The sequence below is a fragment of the Rhinatrema bivittatum genome, chromosome 9 (assembly GCF_901001135.1).
Source record: "Rhinatrema bivittatum chromosome 9, aRhiBiv1.1, whole genome shotgun sequence".
Lineage (NCBI taxonomy): Eukaryota > Metazoa > Chordata > Amphibia > Gymnophiona > Rhinatrematidae > Rhinatrema > Rhinatrema bivittatum.
In genome coordinates this window covers 9,082,968-9,103,713 of record NC_042623.1, presented here as the reverse complement: position 1 = coordinate 9,103,713, position 20,746 = coordinate 9,082,968, and the positions used below count along the sequence as shown (strand labels likewise).

General features: G+C 43.9%; 1 protein-coding gene across 4 annotated transcripts in view; it reads right to left on the bottom strand.

The window, feature by feature from the left end:
* The window catches only part of FAM107B (family with sequence similarity 107 member B), a 207,999-nt gene that overhangs the window by 30,448 nt on the left and 156,805 nt on the right, over window positions 1-20,746 (bottom strand). The gene's annotated exons all lie outside the window — the stretch shown is intronic.

Sequence of the window (20,746 nt, the reverse complement as noted above, 5' to 3'; positions counted from 1 at the left end):
GCAGTGTCCCCTTGTTTTAGATTTGGAAGGGCAAATAGTCTTATCTGTTCCATCCAGCTCATGATTTTATTAATTTCTATCACGTCCCACCTCTGCCATCTCCTTCCCAATCTGAAAATCCAGAGACATCAAGTCAATTTAGAACAGGTAGACACACATACGATAATACTCTAAGGTCGACGGGTGTGATCCATGTAGCATACAAGGAACAAAGCCAGCTATTCTTGTACTGTTGGACCCAGAGAAGACCTTTGACTGCATAAGGTGTCTTTTTCTGAAAGATCTTGGGAATAAGTTTACAGGCTGAAGGTTGTGTGTAGCTTTTAGCATGCAGAAGTTTTGATTAATGGAACGTATGCCCCATGATTTCAGCTTGTAAGAGAAACTAGACAGAGTTGTCCATGCTCTCCCCTATTGGTTGTGTTAGCAATTGAGCCCTTGGCTTTACGCTCTGGGCTTTTCCCCAGTACTGAATGCAAGAATGCGGTACACAAATTGTCACTATATTGATGGCACACTATTGAGTATTATGAATCCTGACATCTCTAGCCAAACACTGACAAAATGTGGTGCCCTATCTGGCTTTAAAATTATTCTGAATTAAGTGCTAAGGAGATATTAACACTGGAAAAACAGCTACATAGGGATAAAGCTAAATTTGCTATAGACCCTTCACCTGCTCACCAAGCACAGTTTATAGCAACGAAGGTAGCTTTAAATACGTTGATACATCAGACTAAAAAATGTCTAATGTAATAAATTCCAATCCTTCCTATAGGGAAGTAAGGCAGGACATATGTTGGCCAATGCAGTCTGTGCATGGAGGGGGAGATCGCACAGTTTCTATGAAAACACAAATTGGTCGCAGGGTTCATGAATCTCAAGACATTGAGAGAATTTTTTCTGAGTATTATAAAGCATTATATACTTCAGATCATTGTGATTTGAACAGAGCTGAGCAGTATTTACATGAAGCACATTTATCAGAATTGAGTCCTCCAGATTTTAAATGCACCCTTGTCCTTTACAGAGGTTCACACCATTGCATAAGACTCCTGGTCCAGATGGCTTGTCTGGGGAGTTTTATATAGTCTTGATGAACCAGCTTTGCCTTCCTTTGGGTTGAGCTTATGAAGCCCTCTTGGAAAAGGGGGAGTTTCCAGAACTGGCCAATATGGCAATGATTATTTTACCTAAACCAGGTCGTGATCCGCTCATGCCAGGTTCTTATCGTCCTATCTCGTTGCTCAATTTTGATGTCAAATTGTGGGCAAAAATAATGGTAGATAGACTGTGGGATACTGATGAGTGTGCCTGAACAGAAAACCAACATGGAGAATGGTAACTGACCCAGCATCCTCTGCTCTCTTAGCCTATGTGACCTCAAAGTGATTTGCTCAGTATGACTTGCAGAATTCCCAGGATATCTGTACAGGCAGTCAAGCTGGCTCCATAAGGTGATGCCTAATCATAGGGTCAAACAAAGCAGAAACCAACAGCGGGAACTTCAGGCTTTCCTTCACAATAAGAGGCACTCTTTCTCAGGGGTTTCTATAAACACAGCCACAGATGTGTTAATTACCTTGACCAGCAAGATTCTAACAGAACAAAAAGCTACCTAAAAAGTGATGGTAAATGGGCCCCACCTTGGAGAAATACTCAGGGGTAGCTAGGGATGACCTTATCATGCTGTTGACATGACAACCAACGTAAATTATTCTCTAGGGCAGTCACACAATGCTAGAATCTTCTACAATATTGTATGTTATCTATAAAAGAAGGATCACTTCCTGTATATGATGAGATGCTGGTGGACAGTTTGAGAAATGGCATCAGCATCTCTCAAGAATACTTATATTGATCAATAAAAAATTATGCTTTCTACAAAAATCTAAGTGTTCTTGTATCCCTGGACATAAGCGTCAATAAAAAAAAATGGCATGGTGCTTAACAATACTTCCCACTTTGATATCTAACGAGCAAGTGGGTTTTGTTAAGGGAAGATATGCTGTTACTGATGTCCGTAAAATTCTTTTTTCTATGGAACACTCTCTTCAGATGCAGTTACATGCTTTACTTCTTAGTTTTGATGCCAAAAATGCTTTTGATAGGGCCAACTGGAATCTATTTATTTGCAGTTGTCAGAGCACATGGTTTTGGGGGAAAATTTTGGAGTTTATTTCATTTTTGTACAAGCATCCTAAAGCACGTGTAATGGGGAATGGGGACTTCTTTGAAGTTTTTGAACCATTCAGAGGATCCAGACAAGGGTACCCCTTATCCCCTCTTCTCTTTGCTCAGTCTTAACAGTGGCAGCGAATACTGTTATTTCATGGGTTATAATAGGTGATCAAATTTTTTAAATTGGCTGCTTTTGCTGATGATTTATTGGTGCATCTCTCTGACCTACATGTTTCTTTACAGAGCTCTCATTTTATGGGTCTATCGCAGGGCTGAAACAATTTAGACATATCTGAAGCCATGTCTATTGGGTCTTGGAATGCTGGAGATTAGGTTGGGGACTTCCCCTCGAAATGGATGGAAGATAACATGAAATATTTGGGTATATGGATTCCAAAAAATGTACATAATCTCCACTCAGTCAATATTGCTAAATTACAGAATGTTACAAGGGATATTTTACAGAAATGGTCAAATGTGGGAATCTCGTTGAGTGGCAGGATACAATTATATACAATGACCATTGTAGTGAAGAAGAGATTCCCATTGTCCCTACTCAGAGCCTACAAGCATCTTGGAATGTTCCTAGAGCCAGGCCAAAGTACAGAATACCCAAGTTAAAAAAAGAAAAACACCCAAAAACTACAGTTCCCAGGTTCCTCAGGCAAGAGAAAGCTATGGCAAACAGGGGGAGAGGAGAACTAGGGAGGCTGGGCCTTGGAAGAACTCCACATGATGCAAAGACAGGACTGGGAGGATGTACTGAACAGAGGGGGTGGGACTACTTCCCAAATGGCAGAGGAACAGCCCTTCTCAGGAAGGGAAGCAGCAGAACTCAGGCTCCAGAACCCATGGAAATTGGAGAAACAGAGGAGCCTCAAGTTATTCTGAGGTTTCATGAGCTCAGAATGAATACCAAAGGAGATAGGCCCCAAATGGGGGTTAGGACAAAGTTTTCTTATGCAAACAAAGGCGATTGAAATCCCCAGCAGCATTAGACTGCTGGAGGAGGGGACATGGGTACAAAAGTGCCTTGTTAATACATTTCTCTGCTAGGAGAAGTTTGCTATAGTACTGTCATTGGATGTTTGGAAAAACTGAAAACTGCTGGCAGTCTCATGCCACCGTGAGAGCTTGTCTGGACTTTTTTTGTTACACTGACAGGGGCAGCGATCACCTGAGTTTGCTAATTTCTGCTGCAACAAGTGAGCAGGGAACAGTTTACCTGCGGGGGGGGCGTTTTATATGAAGACAATTATCTGAGTTTGCTAATTAACACTGCAACGTTTCCCGATAAGCGGAGAACAGGTCTTCCTTTTTCTGGTTGTTTGGACTCTGGTAGGAAAAGGCATAAGCAGTCTCCCAGCTAAAGGGGAGTCAGTCGTTACCAATTTTTTTTTTTTTTTAGCCACTTGCAGGTGGGTAGAAACCCATCAGCCCATAGGGTTTTTTTTTATATAGAGACCGAGGGGAGGGGCAGAAGCAGCACTCGCCCAAGCTTCCCTGGTTACTACGGGACATTTGTCTACAAACACAAAACCGTTTTTCTCTGTGGCTTTGTGCGCAAGCGGGGAATACAGAACCTGAGGTGGTCGAGTCGGACCAGAGGTTCTTTTTGGGGCATCCAAAAGGGGTACACGCAATGGCTGGCCCTCTGTAGTTTTTTTTTGGGGGGGGGCCTTGTTGTCCCCTAGGTCTGAAAGGGACTGGCCATAGCCCCAGGCTTATAGCAAGAATCAGCACTGTTGGAGTTTTTATGGTTTTTTTGAAGCAGAGCTGGACTTAGAAAGTGGAAGTTAAAGCTACCTTGGAGGAAGGAGCACAAGGTAGTAAAGACATTTTCCCCAGAGTACCCGCTGCAGGCCCCAGAGGCCAAGCCACGGCAGTCTCGCACCACTCCAGCCCAGGAAACCAGACAGCCAAGCCGCTACACCACTTCCCCTAAACGCTTATATGTTTTAAGTGTTCGTCCTCCGAGCCTAGAGAGACGAGATCGCAAACAATTTAAGGATTTGAGACTTTCCACGGATACTTCCGACGCAACTGATGGCGTCCTGGAAGCAGAGTGAAATGGCCTTACCGGATATTCAACTTTACAACCAAGATGGGCACATCTTACTATTGAGATCTGGAGTTTGAACAAGAAGCATGCGCAGAATTCTCATTAATGACTTGCTTAAACGTCATATTTTAATTTCTCCTGCACAAAGAGTGTGGTGGTCGTGAATTACTAAATTTAAGCTGAATCCCCGGGTCTCTTTCTCACCTATAACTGGTAACACTGAGTTCCAGCCAGGTTTGGAGAGGCCAGTTTTTGAAAGCTGGTCAAAAAGGTATAATAGGTGTAACACACGTGCTTCAGGAAGATGGAAAAGTTATTTCATTTGAGTCCCTAGAACGGAAGATACTGGGGTGTGCCTTAGATACTTTCAGATACTACATTCTCTCTTTAAAAAGGGAGAACCTTACCAGTGCTGCTTGGGAAGCCCTCCAGGAATGGTGTGACATTGAAGATCTAGTACACGCTCTATGTCTTCCCTAACTAGGTCCTTACAAGCTGCAGTCAGTAGATATTCTTTAGAAAATTTGTGGAATAAATGGACACAGGAATGGCAAATTCATTTATCTTTATAATGCCTATTTTGGGTGCATTCGTATTATCATAGAAAAATATGCAGAAAAGAGAGACAATATAAAATTCTCTCTCATTCTTATACATCTCAGACAGGCTTTCACCAGGCAAACAAAATCGGATTTATGTTTGAAATGTAATCTTGCTGAGGGTCCCTTGGACCATGTGTTGAGGACCTGCGACAAAATTCAACAATTATGGAGACAGGTTTATGATTATGTTGAAAATATTATTTCCCTTTGTCTTATTTTCACATCTTTGGCTGCTATCTTTGGAATTATGGCTACAGCAAGATGGTGTTGAGCTGCACCGAACTTACGGCTTGCAAAGGTGTTTCCATTAGCTGAAATGGTAATTTTGTACCAGTGGAAAGAAGATTCCACACCTTCCGTATTGGCGGAATGCAGTTCATAATCTTGTCATGGAAATTCTGGTTGGCAAATTGAGCTCGCCTGGAGGAAAGATGAAAATAACGGACACATGGCTGCCATACACATCATCTTTACCAGCAGGCACACCAAGTTCAGATCTGAATACATCTTGATAATGCGCCTAAATAGAACGAAATAGCAGCTAAATGATGGACCTTTGTCCCTCATGAGGTTTGGGAGGGATGGAGGGAGGAAGAAAGGTTTTTGGTTGTGGATTTATATTCCTTGCTGTAGATATTGAAGAGTGGTCAAAGATTTGACAGCTGGAATTCAATGCCAAAAGTGGCAGAGTCCTGCATGCGGGGTGCAGCAATCCAAAAGAGCTTTATGCGATGCGGTGAAAGACTAATATGCACAGACTGGGAGGGGACCTTGGAGTGACAGTGTCTGACATAGAAACATATAGAAACATAGAAACATAGAAATGACGGCAGAAGAAGACCGAATGGCCCATCCAGTCTGCCCAGCAAGCCTCACACATTTTTTCTCTCATTCTTATCTGTTACTCTTAGCTCCTTGTTCTATTCCCCTTCCACCCCCACCATTAATGTAGAGAGCAGTGATGGAGCTGCATGCAAGTGAAATATCTAGCTTGATTAGTTAGGGGTAGTAGGGGCAGTAACCGCTGCGATAAGCAAGCTACACCCATGCTTATTTGTTTTACCTAGACTATGTTGTACAGCTCTTGTTGGTTTTTTTTTTTCTTCTCCCCTGCTGTAGAAGCAGAGAGCCATGCTGGATATGCCTTGAAAGTGAAGTATCAGGCACATTTGGTTGGGGTAGTAACCGCCGTAACAAGCCAGCTACTCCTCGCTTTGTGATTGCGAATCCTTTTTTTTCTTCACCCCTGTCGTTGAAGCTATGCAGGATATGCGTGAAGCATCAGTTTTTTGTTTTTGTTTTTTTTTTTTTTTCCCCTGCCGTTGAAGCAGAGAGCTATGCTGGAAATGCGTGATGTATCAGTCTTTCTCCCATGCCGATGCAGCAGAGAACCATGCTGGATATGCATGGAAAGTGAAGTATCAGGCACATTTGGTTTGGGGTAGTAACTGCCGTAACAAGCCAGCTACTCCCCGCGTTTTGAGTGCGAACCCTTTTTCTTCTCCTTTGCCGTTGTAGCAGAGAGCTCTGCTGGATGTGTGAAGTATCAGTTATTCTTCTCCCCTGTCATTGAAGCAGAGAGCTATGCTGTATATGCATTGAAAGTGAAGTATCAGGCATATTTGGTTTGGGGTAGTAACCGCCGTAACAAGCCAGCTACTCCCCTCTTTATGAGTGCAAATCCTTTTTTCCATTACCTCTTGCTGTTGAAGCTTAGAGCGATGTAGGAGTCACAGTAAGCATGTGTATGTTTATTTAATAAGGGTATTGTGTCAATAGCCATCATTCTGGCGAGTCACCCACTCTTCATTGGCGGCCTCTTGACTTTATGGATCCGCAGTGTTTATCCCACGCCCCTTTGAAGTCCTTCACAGTTCTGGTCTTCACCACATCCTCCGGAAGGGCATTCCAGGCATCCACCACCCTCTCCGTGAAGAAATACTTCCTGACATTGGTTCTGAATCTTCCTCCCTGGAGCCTCAAATCGTGACCCCTGGTTCTGCTGATTATTTTCCTACGGAAGAGGTTTGTCGTTGTTTTTGGATCATTAAAACCTTTCAAGTATCTGAAAGTCTGTATCATATCACCTCTGCTCCTCCTCTCCTCCAGGGTGTACATATTTAGATTCTTCAATCTCTCCTCGTACGTCATCCTATGAAGATCCTCCACCTTCCTGGTCGCCCTTCTCTGTACCGCTTCCTGACGATCTGAAGGTGGCGAAGCAATTTGACAAGGCGATAGGTAAAGCCAGAAGAGTGCGGGGCTGCATAGAGAGAGGAATAACAAGTAAGAAAAAGGAGGTGATGATGCCCTTATACAGGTCCTTGGTGAGGCCTCACCTGGAGTACTGGGTTCAGTTCTAGAGCCCTTATCTCAAAAGAGATAGATATGATGGAGGTGGTCCAGAAAAGGGCTACCAAAATGTTGTGGGGTCAATATCAGAAAACCTATGGGGAGAGACTGAAGGATATGAATATGGAAATCCTGGAAGAGAAGAGGCACAGGGGTGATATGATACAGACCTTCAGATACCTGAAAGGTTTCAATGATATTGATGCAATTCAAACATTTCTCTCTGCTTCAATGGCAAGGCATTACGGGGAATTGGATTCAAAAAGCAACCAATGAGGGCCCTGACTTTTACGGTGTGGGAAACTGATAAGCATGGGGTAACCTACAAGAGGCAGCAGATATTACCATAAGCTTACTGGGCGGACGGGATGGACCATTTGGTCCTTTTCTGCCGTCATTTCTATGTTTCTATGAGCTCGGTATGCTCAGAGTCAAAGCTGCCGAGCTGACATTAAGTAAGAGTACTTGGATTTTCTATATTTTAATAAATAGATTTAAGCTGAGTGGATCCTCGACCCCCTAACTCAGCGATAGAAAAATGTATGCATTTGAAGAGTGGCCACCTCACCTCGCAAGACTCGGGTCAAGAGAGACGCACAGAAAGAACAAGAGCTCCGCTCCTCTTTGCTGTCTTCCAGTTGTTGAATGAGGGAATATTCTGTCCATTGAATTACCTTCACCGGGGGTTTTGGTTTACTTGGCTTTATTTGCCAGACTGTAAGTGAGGACATTATCTGTTTCACTAATCCGCAGCAGAGTGGTTTTTGAAAGCTCCTGATCTTGAGGAAGATTTAGTTGAACATGAGGCAATCCCCTACTGATGGCACAGAAGTGGGAATGGAAATTAGGGCTGCAGCTTTCAGCAAACCTATGTGAATAGTGATATAAGACTGATCTGCCCTAAGCATACTATACATGTATCCCTGCATGCACGTACACTATTGTTTTAAGTATTTTTCTGTGATGGAGGCTATTTATGCCAGCACTATTTACTCCCAGTCCTCCAGGTCGGGTTTTTAGGATATTTCTAATGAATATGCATGAGCTAGATCTGCATACAATGGAGGTAGTGTGCATGCAAGGAATGTACATTGCCGATTTATGCTATTTCCTTTTCTGCTTTAGATGTGATGTAATTTACTGTTTGGCAGGCCTTTTCACCAAGACAACTGTGCTTGAGAGGTGAAAGAGAATGTGATACAGTGGTAGAAAAATGAACTGGAATACAGGACTGAGCTGTCCTTTGCAGCTAGGAGTGGGGATAGGAAGTGATGAAAAAGTTGGCATCATGGCCCCAGCCATGCTAGAACAGCAGATTAATCTGGTGGGGAGGGAGGGGGCACTAGGGTCAACAGAGGTTGAGGATAGGAGCCCTGCTGGGCCTGTCAGGTTGAGAGATAGTTGAAAAGACATGAAAGTGAGGGGGAACGGGAAATGAGTTAGCTGTTAGGAGCAAATTGGGTGCAGAAATGATTGCTATCACAGTTCAGCACTCATTGTTCAAGTGCAGACCGAGTCAGTCTGTGAACACAAATGAGCAGTGAATGCAGGGTCTGCGTGGTGCTCAGTAATAAGGTAAATTGTCAGGGTCTTGACCGACAGGATGATGGAGGCTGGGCTCAGGCTGGCAGACCTCCCCCTCTTAAGGAATCACTTGCCCAGGGCCAGACTGGGCTGGGCTTTGTCTAGCAGACCATAAAGACTCAGCAGCAGTAAACAAGACAGTTTTTACTTGGCTGAGCCTTGACCAATCTTACCTGATGTGATTATTTTACTTGTGATGTTATAATACAGCCCACTTCACAAGAAGGCCCCCGGAATAGATATTCCAACTTCTCATGTGAAGGAAACCTGCAGTTGCTCTACATAAGGCTATCCAGTATGTAATAATTTTGCTTCAGACATTTTAATCATGGGCTCCCCGTGACCCAGCTTCCTGCTATGTAGATTATCTGATATGTTTATATTACTATATCTGCTCTCAGACACTTTAAATATGAGATCCTGGGGATCAGTCGGCATATGCTGCTACCGTCTGTAAAGCTGTCGTGAATGTGATCACGAGGCACCCTACAGCCTGAGAACAACTCCAAGTCCCTTTAAACCCTGCTTTCCTTCCCTCTCCGCTGCTTTATATGTCCTAAACGTCTGCACTGTACACGTAGCCATTAGCTACTGTGCTGTGCCTCATGCACCTTGAGCGCAGACCTAACCATGCTAACGTGCTCTGAGTTCTGTTAGTTGGAAGCGTGAAATAAAGGATACAAAAATTGTGACCCTCTGTTTGATATCTGTGTAATAAATCGCAGCAGGGTGTGCCAAGGGAAGCACAGGATGCGATCCACCAATGGGCTGCACTGCCAGTGCCCGGCTTGTGTTTTTGCATAAAAGGAAGAGTTTAAATAACAAACAATATACTTGAAGAGCAGATTCTTTTTAAATGAAGAATGAGGAAAATGTCTTAAGCAAAAAGCATCGATAACCTGCAGGACACCCGACTGACACACAGCTGTATCTGAACTTCCAGTCCTGACTCACTCCCCTCTTCCTGGCACTTGTACAAGCGATTCCAAATGGCGGGAGGACCACAAATCCCACAATGCACCAGCATGCAAACTCAGAGGTCAGGAGTGGCCCACAGTCTGTCCTCTGTAAGGGGGGCGCTGGCAGCTTCACTGCAGGGCTGTATCCTCACCCCCCCCCCTCAATATCCAAGGGTAGTGTAGGAGGAGGAAGCCTGCGGGTACAGAATACAGATAAGTGGCTTCAAATCTATTCTCTTTCTGATTTTATTCCATATTAAAAACAAATTGTAAGGCAAAATCTGAGGACTAAAGACAGGCATTGTTATGTCGACTCTCCCAGTTACAGGCGCCTTCACTGTCACTGGATTGCAGAGCCTGGGGGCAGCCTCAGAGCCGCGTTACACCTGGGGAGTCCTGGCTGGCTTCTGCCTCTTCCAAAACAAACACCTGAAACAGGAGGTGGTCCTGGACAGCTCCAAAGAGATTTCAGGTGACCCAGGACCAGCCCGATCCCACAGCTCTCTCCTCACCTGAGCCAAAGGGCCTTCAGCTCTCCTCTGACGAAGGCAAGAGACCCTGGCTTTCTTACAGCCCTTCCAGACTCCCAGACACAACTGCTCAAACCTTCACACATACGGGTTTAAGAAAGCAGCAAAATTATAAAACAAATTTCAGACAACAGAAAGGGATAGAGGACCCGTGACTGTACTAAGTGAAACAGGATGCAGTCTAAGACGTTTCCGTTCAGTGCTGAGGTCCTTCCCCCGCAAAACATTTTATCATAGAGATATATAAAAAATATGAGCAGGAGTTTGTGTCTTGACATCAAGAACATAAAAACATAAGATGTGCCATAATGAGTCAGACTAAGGGTCCATCAGGCTCAGTATCCTGTGTCCAACAGTGGCCAATCCAAGTTACAAGTACCTGGCAAGTACCCAAATATTAAATGAATAGATCCCAAGCTATTAATCTTTATTAATAGCAGATTATAGACTTCTGCTCTAGGAGCTTATCCAAACCTTTTTTAAACCCCACTACACTAACTGCTGTAACCACATCCTCTGGCAATGAATTCCAGAGCTTTATTGTTCATTGAGTGAAAAATAATTTTTTCCGATTAGTTTTGAATGTGCTACTTGCTAACTTCATGTAATGCCCCCTAGTCGTCCTATTATTTGAAAGAGTAAATAACTGATTCACATCTACTCGTTCAAGACATCTCATGATCTTAAAGACCTCTATCATATCCCCCCTCAGCCGTCTCTTCTCCAAGCTGAACAGCCCTAACCTCTTCAGCCTTTCCTCACAGGGGAGCTGTTCCATCCCCTTTAGCATTTAAGCCGCTCTTCTCTGTACCTTCTCCAGTGCAGAGAAGGGCGACCCAAAAATGATAAAGGGGATGGAACGACATTGTTTTATTTGCTCCTGCTGTTTCCCTTATTGTTGTCTACAGTACATTGTATTACCCTACAAAAATAGGAACGGCATCAGCACACATTACATACACAATCACAACCTATATAGTTTTCTCCTCTTTTTTAAATATTGGAGGGTTTTTACTTTTTTCTTTAGCACTGGTTTTCTTTTCTCTCCCCTGCTTCACCCGTTCCAGCTTCCTTTTCTAGCTGGAGCCCTGCAGTGGGGGAGGGGGGGGTGACGGGGGCCGCAGCAGTGGTGTCTTCCTCCAAGCTGGTGCTAGCGGCTCTTGCTGGACCCTGGGCAGCTCCAAGCATCAAGTTTTAGATGCTCAGGCAGCCTGGCACCCTCCTGGAAAACTCCTGTTTTCTACCCCGATTACCCCATCCAAGCTGCCAAAACCTTGACTTATTTAAATCAAATCAATACGGACCACGAGCACCAAATACTGCAGTCATCTGCTGAAAATTAGCACCAAGCTTCACCTCATTACTCCAAGGGCCAAGTAAAGATCCGTGCACTCACCAAGAGATAAAAGGAGAGGGGTGGTCGACCAGGAACCCCTGTCTGTGCTTTCAACTAATAACGGTAATGTTTGTTCCTTGGGCAGGGATGAAGCATAGCCTTTCACGACATATAAAGAAAGCGCCTGGATGTGAAGAGCAAACGAAACGTGACGGACGGATGCCAGGTTCTCACTGTTTTTGTTGGAGGTGGGGGATTGGAAAGAAACCATAGGCAGGAAACTGCTGCTTTGCTCTTTCCTCTCGTGTCCCAGCTGTGGTTCCACCTTTACAGCTCCCGTATTCAAATACGATCAGCAATAAAGCACATGAGGGTGCCAAGCAGAGCTGGAGCCATTCCTACAGGATGGTTTATCACAACGTCAACAGGGCAGATGGGATGAGAGCCCCAAAGAGCACAAAACCTGTCATGTTAACCTCTGTTCTGAGGGATCCATGCACTAGCACTGAAAAATCATTGGAAAATGGAGAGATAAGAGATATCACAAAAATGCTTTCATTTCAGCATCTTCCAGGAAGAGCTGTGCCATGTGCAGAAGAAGCAGAGGATGATGGGCAGTTAGCAGGACGAGTCATAACAAACATGTAAGCTAACACAACAAGAATAAAAGTGTCAGACACTACTAACCTTCCATCTTTTAATGCAACAGGTTAAAAGAAAGAGGATTCCAAAACTGGGTGGTAAAATAAACTCTTCTACCACTATGGCAACCATCAAGCTTTAGCAATAGTATGGCTAATGAAAATACCTTGTTCCTGACACATGCCATGGAAAAAACAGGGCACAGCTCTAGCAGACAGATTCAGGAGGAATAAGCAAGTTTGCTTACCATAAACGGTGTTTTTTGTAGACAGCAGGGAATTTAGCCATGCATGCTTGGTCTCTTTTCAGAGTGGTTAGGAAGAGAAACAAGATCTGGTGATGAGTCCCAACTTCCCGTTGGTTTGTCAATTATAATGTCAGATAATGTTGACAAGGGAGAGTGGTGATCCCTGAGTGGAGATGTAGGGTGCTGAAGAGCAGATCTGGTTGAAAATGGTGCCCCAGACGGAGGTGTAATGTGCTTTCTTTTTGATGACTTACGTGGTTTATCTTTTGGTCTAAGGTCTGTTTTTGGCTTCTCTGGTTGAATGTGAGAAGGCTTATGTTTATGAGTCCATTGCGTCGTAAATATTTTGGATGCGTCATAGATATCGATGCTTTTGATGGTGTCGACTGTGTCGTACGAGGCAGAGCAGATTGAAGAGGCGCAGATTTTGACTACGCATGCATCATATGCGTCGTATCCAGCGTGGCGCTCGATGCATGGTCGCCGATGCAGTTTTTGGCGCAAGGCCCTCCGAAGCCGAATGTGCGGATCAAGAAGTCTTGGACCGGGGCTTTTGCTTTCCCGGGGAGGACTTTGTCGACCTCTTATCAGCTGGAGAGGGGGCATATGAGTGCCTCAGCCTCTCCATTTTTTCCGCTCTCTGCCTTCTCGCCCGCGGGGTCATCCTGAGAGAATTTGTAGCATAGTGCCCAACATTTAAACGAGATACTACACACTTTCTACAAATGATAGAACCTTTGCTAGATGATATGCAAGATAAACGGTTGGTCACTTTAGATATTAAATCTCTTTACACTTCAATCCCACAAAATGAAGCGCTAGAGATCATAGAGTTGGTTTTGAACAAGAGAGCGTGACCGCATCGCATACCAACTGAATTTATATTAAAGCTGGCAACCATTGCATTGAAAAAAAAATGTTTTGTTTTCCAAAATAAATTTTTTCAGCAAATTTCAGGCACAGTAATGGGGGCCACTATGGCCCCCTCCATCGCAAATTTATATATGTCCGAGTTTGAAGCAACATGGGTTGAAAATTCTCCTTTTGCATCAATTTTTTTTTCTACAAACAATTTATTGATGACATTTTCATCATTTGGTGTGGGAATGAAGTAGAATCTTTTGAAAAATGGAACATGTGACGAAAACATTCAATTTGTCATGCAATACAATTTCACAGAAATTTCTCTCTTGGCTGTTCAGTTACAAAAAGCTGATTCTGATGACATGACAACCAGTGTTTTTAAAAAACCAATGGATCGAAATATGCTTCACTACAATAGTGCACATCCTTTACCTTTAAAAAACAGTTTACCATTTTTGCGGTATAAACGTAATTGTTCAAACAATCAGATCTTCAAGCCACAATCAGAGAAACTGGCTGAAGATTTTAAATAACGTGGTTACCCTAAAAAATGCATTAAAATGCATTCAAAAGAGCTCTTTACTATGATAGAAGTGCATTACTGACCCCTTGTCAGAAACAAGATGGATCTCAGACAATTACATGTGTCACTAAATACTTTCCTATATCACGTAAAATAATAAGAAGCATGCGTAATCATTGGCACATTGTTAAAATGATCCCTGGGTTTGAGAATCTTGATTTCCGCATGGCATTTTCCGGGAGCAGAAATCTTAAAGAAATCCTAAGTCCATCAACTTTGCCAGAAAAAACTGACGCAATATCAACCATAAATGGATCCAAACCAGTGGGACATTACAAGCGTGGACATTGTAAAATTTGTGACCAAACACTAGAGCTTAAAGAATTCACTTGTTCACGCACATATCATATAGGTAGAAATCCCATGTGTGTTGGGTAAGGGTATAGTGTTAGGAGTATACTACCGTCCACCTGGTCAAAATGGTCAGACAGATGATGAAATGCTAAGAGAGATCAGGGAAGCAAACCAATTTGGTAGTGCAATAATAATAGGAGATTTCAATTACCCCAATATTGACTGGGTAAATGTAACATAGAAGAATGTTGTGCGTTAATGTTCGCAGTTATATTTTTCACCTGTAATAAGTTGTTTAAAATGTAAACCGGAGTGAAGGCAGCTTGCTATACCTCTGTATATAAACTTTCCTAAATAAATAAATAAATAAATAACATCAGGACTTGCTAGAGACAAAGTTCCTGGATGTAATAAATGATTGCTTCATGGAGCAATTGGTTCAGGAACCAACAAGAGAGGGAGCTATTTTAGATTTAATTCTTAGTGGAACGCAAGATTTGGTGAGAGAAGTAACGGTGGTGGGGCCACTTGGCAACAGTGATCATAACATGATCAAATTTAAACTAATAACTGGAAGGGGGACAATAAGTTAGACAGCTCTAACGCTAAACTTTCAAAAGAGAAACTTTGATAAAATGAGGAAAATAGAAAAAAACTGAAAGGTGCAGCTGCAAAAGGTTAAAAGTGTTCAACAGGCATGGACATTGTTTAAAAATACAATCCTAGAGGCGCAGTCCATATGTATTCCATGCATTAAGAAAGGTGGAAGGCAAAACTGTTACCATCATGGCTAAAAGGTGAAGTAAAAGAGGCTATTTTAGCCAAAAAAATCCTTCAAAAATTGGAAGGATCCATCTGAAGAAAATAGGATAAAACATAAGCATTGTCAAGGTAAATGTAAAACATTGATAAGACAGGTGAAGAGAGAATTTGAAATGAAGTTGGCCATAGAGGCAAAAACTTGTAATAAAAACTTTTTAAAATATATCCAAAGCAAGAAACCTGTGAGGGAGTCAGTTGGACCATTAGATGACCGAGGGGTTAAAGGGGCACTTAGGGAAGATAAGGCCATTGCAGAAAGACTAAATGAATTCTTTGCCTCCGTGTTTACTAATGAGGATGTTGGGAAGATACCAGTTCCAGCCACACTAACTGCACTAACCACATCCTCTGGCAACAAATTCCATTGCTTAATTGTGCGCGGAGTGAAAAAGAACTTTCTCCGATTAGTTTTAAAATGTGCTACAGCTTCAGATCAGAACAATAAAGGTACCAAAGCTCTGTATGCTACATGACAGTCTGTTTTGCCATTTCTCCCTGGAGAGGAAATGCAATGCAGTCGGAATATCAATGCCATGAACCATTCATTATCCTCAGAAATTAAATACAAAACATCGAAGACGGATAGCATTCAGTTCAGCAAATTTAATAAAGCAATTGGGAAAGGATCTGATGACTAAGGCTTGACCGGTGCACAGCAACACAACTGGGAGATTCAGAAATGGATTCTGGCCCCCTGTAACGGTCACTCCTGTTTATACATTTAGCTTTTCTTTCAACCAATAAATGGATACCTCATGGGTTTACCAAAATGGTGATGTCCTTGTACAGGTCCTTGGTGAGACCTCACCTGGAGTACTGTGTTCAGTTCTGGAGACCGAATCTCAAAAGGGACAGAGACAAGATGGAGGCGGTCCAGAGAAGGGCGACCAAAATGGTGTGGGGTCTCCATCAAATGACTTATGAGGAGAGGCTGAAGGACCTGCATATGTACAGCCTGGAGGAGAGGAGGTGCAGGGGAGATAGGATACAGACCTTCAGATACCTAAAAGGTTTCAATGATGCACAATTAACAAACCTTCCTTGTTGGAAAGAAATCAATAGAACTAGGGGTCACAAAATGAACCAACATCAGGAAATATTTATTCACAGAGAGGGTGGTGGATGCCTGGAACGCCCTTCCAGAGGAGGTGGTGAAGACAAAAACAGTGAAAGAATTCAAAGGGGCATGGGATAAACACTGTGGATCCCTAAAGGCCAGAGGATGGGAATGAGGAAAAGAGTGCATGGGGGTAACTTGCTGGTGTTACTGCCCTTAACTAATAAACCTTCACACTGTTGATGCAACTCCATCATCACTCTCTGCTTTAACAGCAGGGGGGGGGGGGGGAGAGAGAGGAAGGAATGGGATTCAGACAGCACCAACAAGGGCCCCAACATTTATGGTCTGGGGAACTGATAAGCATGGGGGTAACTTGCTGGTGCGGCGGTTACTGCCCTTAACCAAATAAGTCCAGATTCTGTTGCTGCAAATCCATCATTATTCTCTGCCTCTGCGGCAGGGGGAAAAGGGGAATTGGATTCAGAGAGCAATCAACGAGGGCCCTGACTTTTTGCGATCTGGAGAACTGATGTGCAGACATGGGGGAAAAAAAAAACCACAGGACTGTTTCTATAGCCAAATCCATAAGCAAAGCATGTGAAAGAGCACTGCCTGAATTTTCAGGAACGCTCATCACTCAATTAAAATGTTGCAAGCAGTACATTTTTATGGGTTGCCACAAGGCTTGGGGATAGCTACACGGAGCAGCAGCTGTTACCCTTAAGAGAAACACAGGGTAACCTGTATGGTGCGGCAGATACGACCATGAAAGGTTTGCTGGGCAGACTGGACTATTTTGGTCCTTTTCTGCCGTCATTTTTGTGTTTCTAGGTTTAATAATCTAAACAGCTGCCCAAACCACTGAGGCTGTTTTCCCAAACATCTGCTTGTATGATATCATTAAATGTAAGTTTTACACAGAAATGTTCATCTTTGCTTACGCATCAGTGAGAAAGCCGGGACTGACATGCACATGTAGCACATAGCTTTTCATGCATTTCACAGTCAACCTCTTCTGGAGTTTATACAGAGCAGGGTCAGGACGTTTCAGTAAAGGTACTTCAGAATCCCTTCCCTGCCAGCCACTTTGTGAAACAACATGAAAACCTGCTAAAAAGACATTTAGAAATGATACGGCATACCGGCCTCACCATAAGAGCACTAACACCCAGGACTCGAACAGCAATGAAAAAAAGCAAGACTGCTTACACTTACTATTGGAACCACAAAGAGCCAGACTGCTCCAGATTCCTGCACAGAATCTAGAACCCCTCACCTCTGTCAAACATGCAGCACGTAGACTGACTCTTACCTAATACAGAGCAAAAGACCATAAATTATAAACAAGCGTGCGGAGAAAAACTGAACCTCCAAGGGGGAGAGGGACGGGGACGTGTGGCAGGATACAGCATGACTGCAACATTTCTGACTTGGACTGGTGATGGCAGTGATTGCCAGGGGTGAGGGAAAAGCAGGAACAGGGAGCTCCTTGCTCTGCACTCCCCTCAAGGCTCGGCTTGCTCTGTCCAGTTTCTGGTGACACCTTGCACCCCTTGAGAACCACTGGTGCAAATGATGTACCAGAAGCAGAAACAAACTAAATATAAAATTATTTTATAAATGGTAAAAAAATAATAAAAGGCACTGCGTAACAGATTAAAACTAGTAAAAAGAAAGGCCAGATTAATAATTTGTATGTTTTACAATTCAATAGGGAGGTAAGGTGGAAAAGGTGAATGAGGGCAAGTTACGGGTTTTCGACATGCTACAGGTTGAAGCCCATTGCAGACACGAGCCTGTGGATTACAAAATCTGATACCATTTCCTGATAAATTTGTGCACCTTTTTGGGTTGTAAAATTAAGTTCATTTCAATTCCTCCATGCAATAACTTCAACGATTCATGGTTTTTTCTTTTTTCCTCCCAAATCAGACTTTCCTGGGGAATGCAGATCTTTCTATTCAGATTATTTTTTTCCAATAAATTGACTTAGAAAGTTATTCCCACCGACTTTCAACAATTTACTATAGTTGCCGCTACACAGCTGGAGGTGTTAAGGGAGCCTTCCAGTCAACCCCAATGGGAGATGCAGCCGGAGTGCGAACACTCAGCACGCCAAGGGTCTCTTCCTTACCCCTCTTAGAGCAGAGAGGAGCCACTCGGAGTATGCTCGCTGGGTCCTTTAGGGAAGAAACTGCTGATGGAGAGCAGCGTTCGGGAGCCAGGACATGACCGCAGGTTAATGCATATGGAGGAGAGAAAATCTGACCACTGCGGTGATCCACAAGAAGACGCCACTAACATCCTGAAAAGTGACTTTCAGACAACGCGAGGAAAGCATTCCCATGAAGCCACACGATGTACTAACAATGCAATACCAGCTAGCCAGGCATGAGCAAGAGGCTATGTTGTACATACAGGAGTCAGAGCAGAGCTGACTAACCACATCCAGAACCCAAAATTAACAGATTAAGATCTCAACAGTTTCTGTAAGTCACTGGCAGCAGTAATGGACTTTCTGCAGTCGGCCTGCGTTTTATTGCTAGCAGCTGACTAAGAAAGACAGACTTCCCCTGCAGTGATGCATGTGTGCCGCATCCAGGCTGTCTGCCGTTTCTGCAGCAGCTCGTCAACGACTGCTTTCTAACATTAACAATGGCCTTTATTCTGCGTTTTCTGTCATGTTGCATAAAAGATATTCTGATGACTTGGGGGGGGGTACTTGGCACTGCTTTAGGGGAGATTTATTCTGTGTATAATTTTCTGCACACCTCTGAATGTTGCAGAATACTATTTCAAGTTCAGCATCTTCTGACGTACATTATACAGCTTTAGCAATGCATTCGTTACCTGAAGAAGTAAATCCAATCATGAATAAGCACGGAAATAACATTCTTTTCAGAAGCCGACAAAGTGCATGGCAGAGGCCCTGCACTGAGGCGCGTTTCACCCGACTCGCCTGTCCGGATCTCCCACCCCCTGCCCCTCTCCACCAATGTTCAAGCTTGGGTCAGCTGATGGCAGAGTGGAGGTGCTGTGAAAACAGCTAAAAAGTAGCAGAGAATAAAAAAACAGAAGCGCACTCTGGACCCTAACATGGCCCCTCCCCACCATGGCTCACCTGTGCTGAGTTACCAGGGCGCCAAGTGCTTAGACAGACAGATGGACACCGGCGCGCTCGCTTTTCTGAGACACGCACCTGACACGTCCTGTGCATCCTTGGGTCATCTGCCAGAGTTGGTCGGAAGGCCAGCGCTAACAGGGCAGCGAGACCAGCACCTTGCTGGTTAATAAGAGAAGATACGGCTTTCCTCCGCAGGGTCCCAGCTCCTCAACGGCAGCTCGAAACGGATTAGTTGTAGAAACTCTGTTTTACTTTTTACAAGTCTACAAAATTAAATCGCCTCTTGATGGGGCAATAGCAGCATGGAAGTGACCTCTGTGAAATGTTTCTAACACAATACTGCGGGGCAAATTGTTCTTAGCTGATTGAAGCAAATCCCACGCCAAGGAATGCTTTCTTTATCCAACAGAGAGCAGAGGAAGAGCAATCCCGCCCTCTCACTTAAATATATATATTCTCAAATGTTTCCATTCATTCAGCTGCTGGGTTTCCATTTTGCAAGTACAGTAAAACTTCTCTTTCCATTACAGAGATGACAATGTAAGAATCTAACCCCGCCAGGTCAGGCCATCCCACAGCTCGGCCCTCGGGGACATCTGGCTTGTTGGCCGACAGTGTAGGAAAATGAGGTGCAAGAGCCCGACTGCTCATATTCTTTCATGCTGGATGAAGTCCTCTTATTTCTTTAGGTGCCCTTTGCTTTCAAGTCTGAGGACTCCAGTTCTGAAAAATGTGCACAGAGGCCCTTAAAAAGAGAAAGGATGCTTTTTCTGAATCCGGTGCCAGTGGCAGGGTCTCCGTGGGCTGGTTTTGTGCTTACCTTGTCAGGAGAAACCCCAGCTCGGAAGCCAGGGCGTGCTGAGCGGGATCCCAGTCTCAGATTCACTGCTAAGGCCCTTCTTAATACTTGCATTGTGCTGAAGAGAGCTTCCTTCCAAAGATCGTAAGATTATATGCACATCTAACTTCTTTCTAATGAGGCCAGTGGCACCCAATACAACAGGGACTCCTTCTGCACCTCTCTGCCACATTTTCTTAGTCTCTCATTGCATCTTTGGTATTTGAGGCTGTGAGGAAGACCTGGGATGGATTCCCAGGCACAGCCGCTGCTCCCCGAGTCAGCTGAGACTGGGGATGCTGCAAATGACTCATGGGTGCAGGGCCCACGAGTGTAATGTTCTGGCCAGAGCTCTGGTGCATGGCTCCTGGCCCAGGACCATCACTGCAATGACCAGACATTTTTGGGGGGGAACTGGAGGGCAAGGATATCAAATGGGGGAAATCCCAAGGTAATTGTGAATAAAGGCACAGGGCATTGTAGCCCTATGGAGGCCAGTTCCATCTGAGATGGTAGCCACCAAGAAGAAGTTACCAGACCGAAACGTTTCTATGCAGAGGAATGGTCAGTGCCCAGGACAGAAATCCCGCTTGCCAAACATCCAGGGGATTTGATTGCATTTCCTTCACTTTCCCTTGTCACGTGGACGTTTGATCATTGGCAAAT